Here is an 18,163-nt window from a genome sequence, read left to right on the forward strand (position 1 = left end):
CCTCAGACACAGGGGTCTGACAGGGCTCACTAGAGGTCTTCTTCACTACTGTGTAACCCTGCTTATGGAGAGACACAGTAAGAAATCTCACTATAGACATTTCCAGAGTCCTCACCTCTCCAGTTCTGTCCATCTGTTATTCCCATAGATAAGAATGATGTAATGTGACGTCATCCGAATCTCTCACCTCTCCAGTAAGCCGGAAGAGGATCTCTAGGGTGAGGTGTAATATCCTCTCTGCCATCCTGTCCCTGTCCATATCCATCTGTGATGGATCCATCAGGAGAATTCTTTTATATAGATCTCCACTGAGAGGATCCGATAGGGAGAAAATAAGGAGAAATATAAGAGAAAATATAAGGAGAAAATATAAGGTTTAGTTTATGTTATTCATCGGTCCTCGCTTCAGCGCTGGGTTTTATTTTTCCTTGCCCGTGTCGCACAAAGTCAGTAACCCCCGTCACACATACTTACCTCTCGTGCGACCTCGCTGCGGGCGGCGAACGTCCACTTCCTGGAGTGGGAGGGACGTTCGGCGTCACAGCGACGTCACACGGCCGCCGGCCAATGGAAGCGGAGGGGCAGAGATGAGTGGGACGTAAACATCCCGCCCACCTCCTTCCTTCACATAGCCGGCGGCGGCCGCGTGACGCAGGTGAGCTGCTGTTCATCGTTCCCGGGGTGTCACATGGAGCGACGTGTGCTACCCCGGAAACGATGAACAACTAAATTAAACGATATTATGGAACCTAACGAGCAGTACACGACTCACGATTTGTGAGCGATACTGCGTCGCTAGGAGGTGTCACACAGGCCGGCATCGCCAGCGATGCCGGATGTGCGTCACAAAAACCGTGACCCCGACGATCTATCGCACGATAGATTGTCTGGTGTAAAGCAGCCTTAACGCCATCATCTGAGGTCTGATAAAAAATAACTGCTTTACTGAAACTCCATGGGTCCAGTGCAAAGTCTCCGAGGCTACCATTTCCCCCAAAAAAAGCCTAAAGGGTACTTTACACGCTGCGATATCGGTACCGATATCGCTAGCGAGCGTACCCACCCCCGTAGGTTGTGCGTGATGGGCAAATCGCTGCCCGTGGCGCACAACATCGCTTACACCCGTCACACTGACTTACCTTCCCAGCGACGTCGCTCTGACCAGCGAACCAGCTCCTTTCTAAGGGGGCGATTCGTGCGGCGTCACAGCGACGTCACACGGCAGCCGTCCAATAGTTGAGGAGGGGCGGAGATGAGCGGCTGGAACATGCCGCCCACCTTCTTCCTTCTTCATTGCCGGTGGACGCAGGTAATGAGATGTTCGTCGTTGCTGTGGTGTCACACATAGCAATGTGTGCTGCCGCAGGAACGACTAACAACATCGTACCTGCAGCAACGATATTTGGAAAAGGAGCGACGTGTCAACGAGCAAAGATTTTTCACATTTTTACGCTCGTTGATCGTCGCTCCTTGGTGTCACACGCTGCGATGTCGCTAACGGCACCGGATGTGCGTCACTAACGACGTGACCCCGACGATATATCGTTAGCGATGTCGCAGCGTGCAAATCACTCTTTAGTCGCAGTTCAATAATGAAGTGTCCATGCAGCTAAAAAGGTTAAATAATACTGCAGGACACTTCATTATAGAAAGCAGATACCCCCAAAAGAGAGAAGAAAGAAGACAGAAGACCCCCCCCCCCCAATGGGGGGGACCTGTGGTGGAATGCACACCCACATAAAATCACACAACATTCAGTGGTACCCATTGCTTCTGGCTGGCAGGTGAACCTGGGATGCAGTGCAGGGGAGCGCGAGGACCTGCGGTGGAATGCATGAAAACCCTGAGGTGGAATGCATTGATGCATTCCACCGCAGGTCATCACAATCCACTGCACTGCATTCAAGGTTCCCCTGCCAGCCAGAAGCAATAGGTATCACCTGATGTGTGTGTGAGATCTGATGTGATTCTGTATGCAATCTGATCTGTGTGTGAATGCCGGCCGAAAAGCAAGGGAGCACCGCTGTGGAGCATACCTGCTGGTAGCGCTCGCCGAGGATTGCAGGAGGACCTGGGAGCGACGCAGACGTCTGGGGTCTGGCAAGTCTGCCTTTTTTTGGGGGGGTAGCCCATATTGCTTCAAGCATAAGCCCTGCCCGTAAAAAAAATACCAGACAGATAACTAGTGCCCACTGCTACCACAGAACCTAAGCTCAACTCCCTACTCAGTTTGCTACTGCCAGGTGCTTGGTTGTCTACTCAGGTCTGCTAATCCTGACTGTTGTATGCTCATCCAGCTCTCCTATTCCCAGGTGATGTACGCACATCTAGCTCTATTACCACCAGTCCATGCTGCTCACCTGCACCTAAGGCTTAGCGAATCCAGATTGCCAGGTGTGCCTAACTACTAACTCAGCTCTATTACTCCTAGGTGATGTACGCACATCTACCTTTACTACCACCTAGTGTCTGACGACCAACTTTCCTCTGCTGTTCCCAAGTGCTGCAGGAACATCCACCTCTACTACAACCAGGTGCTTTACTATCAACTCAACTCTGCTGTTCCTGAGTACAGTGCACGTTTCCTGCTCTACTACAACTGGGTGCTTGAATACCAACTTAACTCTGCTGATTCAAGGTGTTGTCCACACTCTCAACTCTTCCGAATCAAGGAACTTTGATCTGCGAAGGGCAGACCAAAGCGCGCCTGTGCAGGAACACAATGTCGACCTGTGTGGATGACATAGGACACGTGATCCACACTGGGTTGTGTCGAAAGAGGACGGCGATCAACGCAGAGGATGCGCCGGACCGTAGAGCATTGACACCCATTGGACAAGACCGCCCCCTAGGTGTGTATAATAAACGATGTTTTTTATGTTATACAGTGCTGCTTTGGCTCTTATACTGCATTCAAGAATACTGTATATAATGGCTCACTGGTGGTGGCCACAGGTTATAGGGGCAAAATCCGGTGACAGGTTCCCTTTAACTAATCCACGTTGCCAGGTGAGCCTATCACAGTGCAGATATCTTCTGGATAAAATAATTTGAAATCTACTGCTGAAATTCTGCTATAATTTACACTACTTTCATTAGTAAATCTTCTGGGTGATGCGACACCTTCTCCCTTTCTGACAAGCCCCACTAAATATAAAAAAGAAAATGCAATCATGTTTTTGTAAAAACAGCAATGTGAGAGAATAGATAAGGTCCATCTTGTCCTATAGCTAATGATGCCATAGGGTTCAGCTAACACTAATGGGTGGGGAAGTTTCACATTTTTTTTCAAAGCCCCTTTTGTTCCTATTGGCTCATAAGTTGGAGCCAATTTTTCCTTTATCTGTGACGTTATATAAACTCGTCACATGTACTAATAAAGCAAAAACATTCAGTATATCACAATGCGTGTGTGCTGTATTGATTTCCCAAGCTTTTGTAAAACAAATGAGAGAGACAGAAAGATAGAGAAAGACAGAGTTTTTTAACCAGAAAGGACACATCTGAGCATGCTCGGTTGCTAAACGACGGATGCGTCACCGTAATCCGTCATTTGACGGATTCCGATGGATCTGGCGCCCATAGCCTTTCATTACAAAACACGACGGATGACGACTGATCAGTTGATGTCTGTTTTTTTAACGCACACAAAAAAAGTTACATTCTGCATTGCTTCCGCCCGATGGGCAGTCAGTCCATGACTGATCCATCGTGCAACGGATGCAACGCAAGGCCATCAGTCGCAATCCGTCTCTAATACAAGTCTATGGGGGAAAAACTGAATCCTGTAAAGCATTTTGCAGGATACCATATTTTCTCAAGGCAATGGATTGATTGAAGTGTGAAAGTAGCCTTAATGACAAAATGTATAATTGGTGGAGGAAGGTTGAACTAAATGGACCAAGGGCTTTTTTCAACCTATGTAACTATTTTGCAGCATTTGGAACTTTGTTTTTCTGTAATTTTCCCTTAGTCAATATGGTACAATGAATGGTGTCATTCAAAAGTACAATCACCCATCCTATGAAACAAAAAAAAAAAGCCCTATAAAGCCATTTTCTGTCTATTTAAAAAAGAAAGGAAAAAAAAAATGAAAATGCAAAAATGAAAAATGCTCGCAGAGGCAAAAGAAGCCAGCAAGTCCCCCTGCTAAGCGAATTGTCCAGCTCAGAGTAGAGGCGGAGAACTACAAGTTTACAACCGAGCTTCAAAGAACCAGGTACAGGCTTTGGAAGACTTTGAGGTAAAGATGTAAGAGTTGCAATATTGGGGGAACATGTCACGCCCACAAATAAGGCAGTCACATTTTCAGCTTCCTGACAGCAAGATGCACATTACACTTATTTTCCCTAAATTGTGAGACATCCGTAGCAGTCAATAATAACTCTCCAAAGGAAGCCCACAAACCTATCATGTTTCATATCTATAGATAGATAAAATCCTCATGGAAAATATAATGGTCATTTCTTCCTTGGAATATGCTCAGGGGCGGAGATATGGGTAAAACTGAAAATCCATATCTCCCTGAAAGCTAAAAGGCACACCCATGTCTAGCCCAGTATTAGGTCACCAGGTGGGAGGGAACATGGAATGTGCAGAGATTCATAACATCAGTGCGGACATCTTATGGCTATTCGTGTCTGAGAGGTCACGTGCGATACACGTGGGAGAGGGCCCTGGAACTCATGGCTCCACAGAAATTCCCTTGTGCAAGACAACCCCAGTCATATTCATAACGAATAAGGTAACTAATCAATCTGTATATCTGTTTGTAACCACACCTCTATAACAGTACTTCTGACATATAATCTGTAAATCTCATCTTGCATATAGTGTATTATGTAGTGTGTCCTTAAGGCGATTAAATATATAATTTAATCTTGGGCTGTTTCTTTTATCTCGATCCACAAATCCCTTGTCTGTGAGCTCGGCTTAGTTTACATGCTACCTGGGCTGGTTTCTGGCCCGATATAGTCCTGTTAACGGACCAGGCCTAAATCTAACGAGGAACTGGTGGCAGTCTGTACTGGACTGGCAGAATTCTGTTCCACTTGGGTTAGTGGAAAGTTCCTGTCGGCCTGTCAGGGTTGTGGAAAAGCTGAGCGCTGCGCCGGAGTATGTGCAGTCTACATAGTTCCCCTCCCTGTGCTTGTTAGAGGAGGTGTCAATGCTGTGTTGTACCAAGCGGACCTTATATACCCCTTGCGGGCGTGGAACATCGCGTGTTGGCGTAAATGATGAGTTCATCTTAGAGACGTCAGGGTGGGGATGCGAGGTGCGGATTCGTCACAGATTGACATGTCCACGACCGAAGGGAGGAATCCTCAGTGACCCCCCCCCTCGGCCCGGCTCGTGACAGTTGTCATATCTGTCAAACGAGTGCCGCCGTTGCCGGCTTGCAGTACCTGTCAGGTTTCTCACCCTGGTCGTCGGGGGGCATAGTTTCCTTGCAGTGTCCGGAATGAGTGGTTAAGGTGGCCGGCTTAGTGAGTAGACATGACCGGCATCTCCCGCGCGCTATGGCGGACTGGTCACTTATCAGGACATGCTCGCTCGCAGTGTCAGGGAACTAAGTCGGTTGGTTGGTGGGGGTCGTGGTGGTGACTGGGCTTAGTCAGTCAGTGGAAAATGACCAGCCACTGACTGACTAAACCGGTCACACTTTTACTAACATCCGCTCCCCTATACTGAGCGCCCTCACAGCGATATTCTGATTATTCTTCTTTTTCAAATAATAAAAGGTGACAAAGGGAAATCTGTATTTATGTCAATTACCAGGAAATTCCGTCATTCTAAACAATTACAGCTCAAATTAGGGAAATTGCATTTTTTACATTTTTCTTGATTTCTACGACTATAAAAAAACAGACAATAAATCAATAAAAATCTCGACCTCCGAGAAAAAGCGACATCTGTCCCCAAACCCAGAGCGACCTCCGCTGTGTACAGGAGCACCACACCCAGCTGTATACTGCTGTATATACACACCTGACAGAGCTGGGGGGAGGGGGACACTATCTCTGGGAACGAAGGGGTTAATAGTAATATCAATGACATCCACCTACCTCCTCCTGCAGAGCCGCACACTAGATATATGGCTGCTCTGTGCTTCCAGGACCTGTGATGATGTCACATGGAGGGGAGGAGTCAGGGGTCACATGATCAGCTCCTCAGTGTATGCAGGACTCTGCTGTGCTGGGTGTCATGGTGCTGGATGAGGGGAAGATTATGTGTGGGGTCAGGAGGGGTTTACAGTGTGGATGTAGCAGAGCCGTGTGTGTACGAGGTGTACGGAGCGGAGCCGTGTGTGTACGAGGTGTACGGAGTGGAGCCGTGTGTGTACGAGGTGTACGGAGCGGAGCCGTGTGTGTACGAGGTGTACGGAGCGTAGCCGTGTATGTACGAGGTGTACGGAGTGGAGCCGTGTGTGTACGAGGTGTACGAGGTGTACGGAGTGGAGCCGTGTGTGTACGAGGTGTATGGAGCGGAGCCGTGTGTGTGAAGTGACCAGTCTGGGAGGCCTCTGGCTGTGTAGTCGTGGCAGCACTGCATTCAAGGCACATCCCTGGCTTCATCACTTCTTTAATGTTGAGAGAGTGTATGTCGGTGTCTTCATCGGCCGATGCACAAAAAGGCTGTAGGCAAAAGTCCAGATGCAATAAAAACGACATTTATTCACAAAGATAAAACACTCCGGGCAGCAGATTCCGGCAATATTAGTGGAGCTGGGGACACCCTGCCCGAACGCACCCTCTGGTGGGAATATGCCCAAAGTACTCCACTTCCTACGGGCTTCCACTCTTCAGCCAAGCATACACCGGACCCACACCGGCAGAATAGGCTTTGAGGTTGCGTTCACCTCCTTATCTCCGGTGTCCCTTGATGGTCCGCTCACACAATCACACTTGCCGCTGCAGATGTGCACTCTCCGCTGCCCCGGATCCTCTGTCCCCACACACATTCAGACCTTGCCTAGATATCCGGCCGACTCCTCCTCCCCGGTGGCAACAGCTGTCCCACCCGGCCACTAGGGGGGTGCCCTAACACATCATATACAATAATAAAAATCAACACTTTTAATAATCACAATGCCGGGTAACTATGCTAAACTAGTAGGGGGTAGGCCCACCCACTACATGCCTCCCCTCTTAAAACCCGAGCCTCCCGGCAAGGCTCTAAAACTTTAAACATATTGACACATAAAAACCTTTTGGGTCAGTCCTCAACAGCGGCACCAGTTCAGCGGCACTCCCGGTCTTTAGGGGCGCTTAATGGCGCAGCAGCGCTCCCGGTCTCTGGATAGCGCCCGGAGGCTTAACAGCGCTCCCGGTCTTAGATGGGCGCCCGGAGGCTTCAATAGCGCTCCCGGTCTTTGCTGAAGGTGCCCGGAGGCTTCAAAAGCGCTCCCGGTCTTTGCTGGAGGGCAACGGGCCCGTAAAACTTTTCAACAACAATGAAACTTTCTGCCGGTCTGGAACAACACCGGTCTTTGAAGGTGCTGAAGTTAACAACTTACTCTGGGGGCCAGGCTCGCTTCCATTCTTCCGCTTGAGCCTGGATATAGGCCCCCAGAGATTGTCCCGGCTGGCGGCGGATTCGCCTGAAAGACACAGGGGCGAAAGGCGGCTCCGCCGGTGCAGCTGCTGCAGCTCCTCTTGGGGGTGATGGTGTCTCTGCCCGAGATGGCGGTGGTGCGTCCAGCATGATGACCGGCTTGTTTGTAACATTTTGCGTTACCGCTACCACGGTTGGAACCTTCTCCGGGTCAGGGGCCGATGCAGTCGCTGTTTCCGGGACAGCAGCCAAGACACGCCGGGGTTGAGAGGGCGCGGGCGGGAGCGATCTGGCATGGCTCCGGCGCCGCTCTTGCTGCTCCTCCCACTCAATCTCCTCCTGCCACTGCTCCGCTTCCCGGGTGGTTGGGATGCGGGAGACACAAACAGCAAACAGGCCGCGGCTACCTGCGTCCGGCAGGAACTGGACTTTCTCGCCCGGCCACAAAGTATGGAGTCGCTTGGGCAGTCCTTCCACGTCGAGATGAACTCTATTATAAAAGTAATCATCCCCGGTCTCGACTTCTCGGATGAATCCATATCCGTCCTGCTGATTGAACTTAACAACCACCCCGGTCACAAACTGCTGTGCCAGCTCCTCGCCACCAGAACCGGACAGCATTTCCCGGACGATGGTCTCGGCCAGGAGACGTTCCTGGACGGGGTCAGGCTTCGGGGTCGGGACACTGGGGCGCGGCTCCGCAGGCGGGGCGATGACTGGATCCCAGAAGAAGCCCAGGTGATCTTTCTCCAAGCGCTCAGCAAACTCCTCAGCCGGCTCCGGCACAAATGGGGAAGCGGCGGCGTTAAGCTGCGGGGTCTCCCATGGGAAGACTGCAACCCCCGGACGGTTTGGCATGGGTGGGGTGGCATAGGTCGCCTTCACCTCTGTGATGGTGCTCCCGGTTTGAGCATCCCATGAGGTCTTCCAGGAAACTTTGTCCGGCCTGGTGGAACCTCCCGGTCCAATGGGAAGGTCCGCCAACGCGGCCTCACTAGCAGGGGCGAACCGGGGTCGACCTCGACCGAGGCTGATTAGGGCCATAGTCGTTGCCAACTCCGCGGGCTGCCCAAAGGTCTCCATCTCAATCTCCGACAGTATCGCTGGTAATGGCGGTGATGTCGACGCTGAGACTGGGGAAAGTGGAGGCGGGTCTTCGTTTCCCGCTCTTAAACGGACTCCACCCCCAGCCTCACGCATCATCTTGACTCCTCCGCTGAGGTACTTCTTTTTCTTTTTCTTCATCTTCAATGCCCTGGAGCTGGCGCCTCCCCTCTTTGGGCGGAGTACTCTGTCCTTTTTCTTCGGCACCGGCCAGCCCCAGGCTCTTCTTTTGGCGCCAACTTTTCGCGCGCTCTCGTTATCTTCACAGACGACGGCCATCTTGCCGCCATCTTGTGCCCGGTCCAACGCCTTGGGCACTTCTTCCTCCCACCATGGGACTGGAAATCTGTTCTCATAGCCCGGAGACGGTGCACTCGGCACCACTTGGTCTCCGGCTTCTTGGGTTCCTGGCAGGGGAATCGCATCCTGCCGACTACGCCACTTGAAGTGACCAGTCTGGGAGGCCTCTGGCTGTGTAGTCGTGGCAGCACTGCATTCAAGGCACATCCCTGGCTTCATCACTTCTTTAATGTTGAGAGAGTGTATGTCGGTGTCTTCATCGGCCGATGCACAAAAAGGCTGTAGGCAAAAGTCCAGATGCAATAAAAACGACATTTATTCACAAAGATAAAACACTCCGGGCAGCAGATTCCGGCAATATTAGTGGAGCTGGGGACACCCTGCCCGAACGCACCCTCTGGTGGGAATATGCCCAAAGTACTCCACTTCCTACGGGCTTCCACTCTTCAGCCAAGCATACACCGGACCCACACCGGCAGAATAGGCTTTGAGGTTGCGTTCACCTCCTTATCTCCGGTGTCCCTTGATGGTCCGCTCACACAATCACACTTGCCGCTGCAGATGTGCACTCTCCGCTGCCCCGGATCCTCTGTCCCCACACACATTCAGACCTTGCCTAGATATCCGGCCGACTCCTCCTCCCCGGTGGCAACAGCCGTCCCACCCGGCCACTAGGGGGGTGCCCTAACACATCATATACAATAATAAAAATCAACACTTTTAATAATCACAATGCCGGGTAACTATGCTAAACTAGTAGGGGGTAGGCCCACCCACTACATGTGTACGAGGTGTACGGAGCGGAGCCGTGTGTATGAGGTGTACAGAGCGGAGCCGTGTGTGTGCGAGGTGTACGGAGCGGAGCCGTGTGTATGAGGTGTACAGAGCGGAGCCGTGTGTGTGCGAGGTGTACGGAGCGGAGCCGTGTGTGTGCGAGGTGTACGGAGCGGAGCCGTGTGTGTGCGAGGTGTACGGAGCGGAGCCGTGTGTGTGCGAGGTGTACGGAGCGGAGCCGTGTGTGTACGAGGTGTACGGAGCGGAGCCGTGTGTGTACGAGGTGTACGGAGCGGAGCCGTGTGTGTACGAGGTGTACGGAGCGGAGCCGTGTGTGTACGAGGTGTACGGAGCGGAGCCGTGTGTGTACGAGGTGTACGGAGCGGAGCCGTGTGTGTACGAGGTGTACGGAGCGGAGCCGTGTGTGTACGAGGTGTACGGAGCGGAGCCGTGTGTGTACGAGGTGTACGGAGCGGAGCCGTGTGTGTACGAGGTGTACGGAGCGGAGCCGTGTGTGTACGAGGTGTACGGAGCGGAGCCGTGTGTGTACGAGGTGTACGGAGCGGAGCCGTGTGTGTACGAGGTGTACGGAGCGGAGCCGTGTGTGTACGAGGTGTACGGAGCGGAGCCGTGTGTGTACGAGGTGTACGGAGCGGAGCCGTGTGTGTACGAGGTGTACGGAGCGGAGCCGTGTGTGTACGAGGTGTACGGAGCGGAGCCGTGTGTGTACGAGGTGTACGGAGCGGAGCCGTGTGTGTACGAGGTGTACGGAGCGGAGCCGTGTGTGTACGAGGTGTACGGAGCGGAGCCGTGTGTGTACGAGGTGTACGGAGCGGAGCCGTGTGTGTACGAGGTGTACGGAGCGGAGCCGTGTGTGTACGAGGTGTACGGAGCGGAGCCGTGTGTGTACGAGGTGTACGGAGCGGAGCCGTGTGTGTACGAGGTGTACGGAGCGGAGCCGTGTGTATGAGGTGTACGAAGTGGAGCTGTGTGGGATGTGTTTACAGTAGAGACGTGTGTGTATGTGTAACGTGTACGGAGTGGAGCTGTTTGTGTACGAGTTGTACAGAGCGGAGTTGTGTGTGTGTTATCATTTCTTTTATTACACTTTTTAAAATTATTTGCACTTTTGGTTTGTCAGCATGAAGGGGAGGATAAAATGGGGAGGTTGGGTTTTGCTTTGACGTGTGCTTTACACAGATTTAGGCCTTATTCAGATGTCCGTGTTTTTCACTGATAAAACACTAAGGACCAGGGGGCATAAAATGTGTGCAGAATTATTAGGTAAATGAATATTTTGATCACATGATACTTTTTATAAGTGTCCTACTCCAAGCTGCATAGGCTTTAGAGCCAACTACCAATTAAGTAAATCAGGTGATGTGCATCTCTGTAATGAGGAGGGGTGCGGTGTAATGACATCAACACCCTATATAAGGTGTGCTTAATTATTAGGCAACTTCCTTTCCTTTGGCAAAATGGGTCAGAAGAGAGATTTGACGGGCTCTGAAAAGTCCAAAATTGTGAGATGTCTTGCAGAGGGATGCAGCAGTCTTGAAATTACCAAACTTTTAAAGCGTGATCACCGAACAATCAAACGTTTCATGGCAAATAGCCAACAGGGTCGCAAGAAGCGTGTTGGGCAAAAAAAGGCGCACAATAACTGCCCATGAATTGAGGAAAATCAAGCGTGAAGCTGAAAAAATGCCATTTGCCAACAGTTTGGCCATATTATAGAGCTGCAACATTATTGGAGTATCAAAAAGCACAAGGTGTGCCATACTCAGGGACATGGCCAAGGTAAGGAAGGCTGAAAAACGACCACCTTTGAGCAAGAAACATAAGAGAAAATGTGAAGACTGGGCCAAGAAATATCTTAAGACTGATTTTTCAAAGGTTTTATGGACTGATGAAATGAGAGTAACTCTTGATGGGCAGATGGATGGGCCAGAGGCTGGATCAGTAAAGGGCAGAGAGCTCCACTCCGACTCAGAAGCCAGCAAGGTGGAGGTGGGGTACTGGTATGAGCTGGTATCATCAAAGATGAACTTGTGGGACCTTCTCGGGTTGAGGATGGAGTGAAGCTCAACTGCCACACCTACTGCCAGTTTCTGGAAGACAAATTCATCAAGCAGTGGTACAGGAAGAAGTCGGTATCGTTCAAGAAAAACATATTTTTCATGCAGTACAATGCTCCATCACATGCATCCAACTACTCTACAGCGTGGCTGGCCAGTAAAGGTCTAAAAAATGAAAAAATAATGACATGGCCCCCTTGTTCACTTGATCTGAACCTCATAGAGAACCTGTTGTCCTTCATAAAATGTGAGATCTACAGGGAGGGAAAACAGTACACCTCTCGGAACAGTGTCTGGGAGGCTGTGGTGGCTGCTGCACGCAATGCTGATCATAAACAGATCAAGCAACTGACAGAATCTATGGATGGTAGGCTGTTGAGTGTCATAATAAAGAAAGGTGGCTATATTATTATTATTGTTATTATTATTATTATTATTATTATATTGGTCACTCATTTTTTTGGGGTTTTGTTTTTGCATGTCAGAAATGTTTATTTCTAAATTTTGTGCAGTTATATTTGTTTACCTGGAGAAAATAAACAAGTGAGATGGAAATATATTTGTTTTATTAAGTTGCCTAATAATTCTGCACAGTAATAGTTACCTGCACAAACAGATATCCTCCTAAGATAGCCAAATCTAAAAAAACCCCCTACAAATATATTTTTGGTTCCTAATTGACCAAAAACAGGAAAGGTTTATTCTGATTGCATGTCAGATTGTGAGAAAAACCTGCAGATGTGTCTTTATAGAGAGAGGATGTAAATTTATGGTTTCAACTGTACCTGGGTAGATAAGTTTTGCACACATCACATTTTTTTTGCATGTTTATTGTTGTATTTGTAAATATCTCTACGTTTTGTTTCATCAAATCCTTTTTTAAAAAAATGTATTAATAATAAAGCTTCGATTTCTTATGACCAAAACTCATTTTTTATTTTTTTTTTTAAAGTATTCATAGCTTGTTAAAGCTTTGTGTAGTAGCCAAGAGTCTTTTTCAATTCTTGTTTGAGGGATTTTCATCCATTTTCCCTATGGGACGTCTTCCAGTTCTGCGAGATTCCTGGCTCGTCTTGCATTCACTTCTCTTCCTTGGAAACGTCTTCCAGTTCTGTGAGATTCCAGACTTGTCTTGCATGCACTGCTCTTTTAAGGTCTAGCCACAGATTTTCAATGATGTTCAGATCTGGGAACTGTGAATTGTTAAACTTTAAGTTTGTGCCTTTTCAGGTCATCTATTGTGGATTTTGACTTGTGTGACATCATTATCCATTTCAACTTCCGCTTTATTACAGTAACATTTCTGCGAGAGCTGCTCGTAGGATTGCTAGTGAGGCAAATCAGAAGACCTTCAGGAAGATTTAGCAGCAGACTCTAGAGTTGTACTGCATTGTTCTACTGTTCAGCGACACCTGCACAAATATGGCCTTCATGGAAGAGTCATCAGAAGAAAACCTCTCTTGCATCCTCACCATAAAATTCAGCGTGAGAAGTATGGAAAAGAACATTGAAACAAGCTTGATGCATTTTGGAAACATCCTGTGGACTGATGTGGTTAACTCCTTTACCCCTGGGCTATTTTCCGTTTTTTAATTTTTCCTCCCTTTCTTCCTAGAGCCATAACTTTTTTTTATTTCTCCTTCAATATAACTATATGAGGGCTTGTTTTTTTGAAGGATAAGTTGTACTTTTGAACAACACTATTGATTCTGCTCCTTATTGTACTGGAAAATGGAAAAAAAAATTCCAAAGTGTGATGAAATTGCAAAAAAAGTGCAATTCCACAATTGCTTGGGTTTTTTTAATAACCATATTCACTATATAGTAAAATTGACCTGACAGCTCGTAGATACCAAACATTGGGGAAAAAATCAGAAATTTGGAGAAAAAAGAAAAAAATAATTGTGCTTTTGTCGCCATTTTCCGAGATATGTAGCATTTTCACTTTTCTGGATCTGAGGCTCAGTGATGGCTATTAGTTTACAAAAGCTGGTGTTTTTAATATTACCATTTTTCTGTAGATACAATGTTTTTGATCACCTGTTATTGCATTTTAATGCAATGTTGAAGCAACCAAAAAAACATAATTCTGACGTTTTAATTTTTTTTCTTGCTACGTCGTGTACCGATCAGATTAATTGTTTTAGATTTTGACAGATCGGGCATTTTTAAACATGGCGATACCAAATATGTGTAATTTTTCTTATTTTTATTTTCAATGGGGCAAAGGGGGAGGTGATTTTGAATTTTTTTATATTTTACATATTTTTAAAAACTTATTTTTTATTTTTACATTTCTTATTGATTTTACTAGTCTCCTTGGGGGTCTTTATCACTATACAGTCTGATCGCTTTTGCTGATTAGAGCGATACTTCAGCATCACTCTAACCAGCAGAGATGCTGATCTAGTGTGAGTGTCGGTGCTCTGCTGACATTTACAGGAACTTTGCCATGAGAATCAGCTGATCCCCAGCTGTCATGACACCCCATCGGTGCTCCATAATCACGTCACGGGGCCGCTGATTGCAGTGGAGAATGTAGACCTTCCTGCTAGACCATGTTTGATCGCTATGTCACAAGTTTGCCAGCACGATCTAACTATCAGGCACGGGTGACTCTCTAATCCACCTGTACCTTTTAGCTGCACATGTTGGCTGATCAGATCAGCTGATATGTGAGCCACTATTAAAGGGACATAGAAAGCCAATGATGTACAGGTATGTCATTGGCCATGAAGGCGTTAAAACAAAACTGTTTGGCTACAATGATTGAAGATATGTGTAAAGAAAAAAGGGCACAGAATTTCAGGAAAAGAATATATTGCCAACCATTAAGCATGGGGGTGGATCAATCATGCTTTGAGGTTGAAACCAATTGCACAGGTAAAATTTCACAGGTAGAGGGAAGAATGGATTCAATGAAATTTCAACAAATTCTTGATGCAAACATAATACCATATGCAAAAAAACTGAAGTTGAAAAGAGGATGGCTTCTACAAATGGTTATTTTTTTTTGTTTTTTACCTAAAATTAGAATGGAAAGGTGTCATCCTTACCTTTATGTCTTTTAGAGATGATTTCATCTTCAACTTGCTTAACTGTTCACAATAACAGCTCACAATATATATATATAAACCTATCATCAGACGCTGTTGACACAACAGACTCTAGCACTCCACACTGTAGTTTCTCTGGTGCTTCTGAGCTACACAGGCAGGCTGAGGCGTCGACCAGCTGTGTGTTCATATGTGATCAGGCTGGCAGGACTTAATTGCTACTGGCCTGCTGGTTACCTCTGGGATCAGATGTTGTGGGAACACCTATCACAGATACTTCCCGCCTTTTTAAGATGAGGGAATCTGTCTTTCCATGCCGACAATAGCTTTTGCTACACTGATCTGTGTGCTGTTGTATACCAGTCCTGCTGGTGATTGTAGTGCGTTGTGTGTGGGGTAGCTGTGGCGTTCTATCATTGTCTTGATGTTTCTTCCCTGTTCTTATTTTCCTCCTTATCACTTGCTGTCTAATACCTCTGAGCTTGCTGAGTGAACGAGTTTTGCTTTCCCCTGTTTGACCATATCTATGGGTTCGAAGACTCCTGTCCTGTCCCTCCCCTGGATTAAGATTAGATCAGGGCTGTACAGGAGCAGAGCTAGGAAGAAGACCCAGACATCATCACCATCAGCTGTATCTCTTGGATCAGGGACAGCTAGGGCCCTCCTATCCTGAGGGCTAATATAGGAGCCCCAGTGCCCGATTATCCCATCACACCCCGTGACATCACCAGAACAGAGACAGTAATATGCAGACAGAGTGGCGTATAAAAAACATCTGAGGGAACACCCACCAGTTACCGTCTTTTTTGGTTTATAAGACGGATCGGATTATAAGGCGCAGCCAAAATTTAGAAAAAAAATAATGAAAAAAATGGGGTCCGTCTTACAATCCGGTGGTGTCTTACCAGAGGGAGGCGGCAGCGGTGGTCGAGCGGGGTCACAGGAGGCAGGGGCAGTTGTGGCGGTGGAGCAGGGCGATGCTGCGGGCGATGTGGTGGGTGTCCTAGATGCTGTCCCAGAAACTTTCGGCGGTGGCGGCTGTGCTAGGGCTGCGATGGCAGCTGGGCTGGGGCTGCAGACGGTGAGGCCACCTCCAGGCGCCATTCCTTAAATCCACTGCTTGGAGATCAATGGGCTGGAGACTGCGCGTGCGCAGATGAGATCTTGAGCCCAGAGCTCCATCTGCACATGTGCCAACTCCGAGTGCCATTATTTGAAGCTCTCACCACCTGCAACCACAGCTGCCACCATAGACCCTGCACTGCCACCGCAGCTCCAGCCCAGACGCCGCAGACCATGCACAGCTGCTGCGGACCCTGCACAGCCGCCGCAGCATTGCCCCTGCCTCCTGCTGCCCTTCTCCACCATCCCCCAGTAAGCTACATTCGGATTATAAGATGCACCCCTCACCTTCCTTTCAAATTTTTGGGAGGAAAAGTGCGTCTTATAATCTAAAAATACAGTATTTATATCAAAGACTTGTTAGGAGGTCACAATGTAAGGTAATATTATGTTTTACCATGGTAGTAATGACATACAGTATATGAATACATTACAGATAAGCTCCCAAGACATAACTTTTTTTTTTATATATAACTAATTCACTACGAACAAGTATGAAATAGCTACAGTATAATCAGTTTTTAACTATTTTGTGGTGGTTCTTTTTCCCCTTTGTAACCTGAGGTTATGAGATTTTACCATACAGTAATTCAGGCATGTACACATTTATAACATACTAGAAGGTGGCCCGATTCTACGCATCGGGTATTCTAGAATTTACGTATTGTGTAGTTCATGTATGATTTTTGTTATATATATATATATATATATATATATATAGATGTTGTTGTGTGTAGTTACCAAGTGTTTGTGTAGGGCGCTGTACATGTTCGGGGTGTTGTCTGGGTGTGACGGGGGGTGAGAGCGGTGTTGTATGTGTGTTGCGTGTGTTGCGTTGTTTGTGGAGCGCTGTGTGTCTGTAGCGTTGTGTGTGTGTGTGTTGCGCGGTTTGTGTGTGTGTGTGGTGTGTTTTGGGGGGAGGTATGTTTTGTGCAATTTGTGTGTTGTGCGGTATGTGCGTATATTTATGTATGCCGCGGTGTTTGTGTGTTGGGTGTTGTGTGTGTGCAGCGTTGTCTGTGTGTGTGGGTGACTGTGTAGGGCAGTTGTTTGTGGTTCCCAGTGTGTGTGTGTGGTGTGTTGTGCAGTGCGCGCGCGTGTGTGTGTGTGTGTTGGGGTTAGGTGTGCACTTCCCATCGTGCTCCATCCCCTATGCTGTGCACCCCCCATCGTGCTCCATCCCCCATGCAGCGCACTCCCCATCGTGCTCCATCCCCTATGCTGCGCACCCCCCATCGTGCTCCATCCGCCATGCTGCGCACTCCCAAACGTGCTCCATCCACCATGCTGCGCACTCCCAAACCTGGTCCATCCGCCATGCTGCGCACTCCCAAACGTGCTCCATCCGCCATACTCTGCACTCCCCATCGTGCTGCATCCCCCATGCTGCGCACTCCCAAACGTGCTCCATCCGCCATGCTGCGCACTCCCAAACGTGCTCCATCCGCCATGCTGCGCACTCCCAAACGTGCTCCATCCGCCATGCTGCGCACTCTCAAACGTGCTCCATCCGCCATGCTGCGCACTTCCAAACATGCTCCATCCGCCATGCTGCGCACTCCCAAATGTGCTCCATCCGCCATGCTGCGCACTCCCAAACGTTCTCTATCCCCCATGCTGCGCACTCCCCATCGTGCTCCATCCCCCATGCTGCACCAGCATCAGCCTCTCTGCCCGCAGCATCAGCCTCTCTGCCCGCAGCATCAGCCTCTCTCCTCCCAGCATCAGCCTCTCTCCTCCCAGCATCAGCCTCTCTCATCCCAGCATCAGCCTCTCTCCTCCCAGCATCAGCCTCTCTCCTCCCAGCATCAGCCTCTCTCCTCCCAGCATAAGCCTCTCTCCTCCCAGCATCAGCCTTTTCTGTCCCCAGCATCAGCCTCTCTCCTCCCAGCATCAGCCTCTCTCCTCCCAGCATCAGCCTTTTCTGTCCCCAGCATCAGCCTTTTCTGTCCCCAGCATCAGCCTCTCTCCTCCCAGCCTACCCCAGCCTCAGCCTCCCCCAGCATCAGCCTCTCTCCTCCCAGCATCTGCCTCTCTCCTCCCAGCCTACCCCAGCCTCAGCCTCCCCCAGCATCAGCCTCTCTCCTCCCAGCATCAGCCTCTCTCCTCCCAGCCTACCCCAGCCTCAGCCTCCCCCAGCATCAGCCTCTCTCCTCCCAGCATCAGCCTTTTCGG

This window comes from Anomaloglossus baeobatrachus, chromosome 5 (genome assembly GCF_048569485.1).
Source record: "Anomaloglossus baeobatrachus isolate aAnoBae1 chromosome 5, aAnoBae1.hap1, whole genome shotgun sequence".
NCBI lineage: Eukaryota > Metazoa > Chordata > Amphibia > Anura > Aromobatidae > Anomaloglossus > Anomaloglossus baeobatrachus.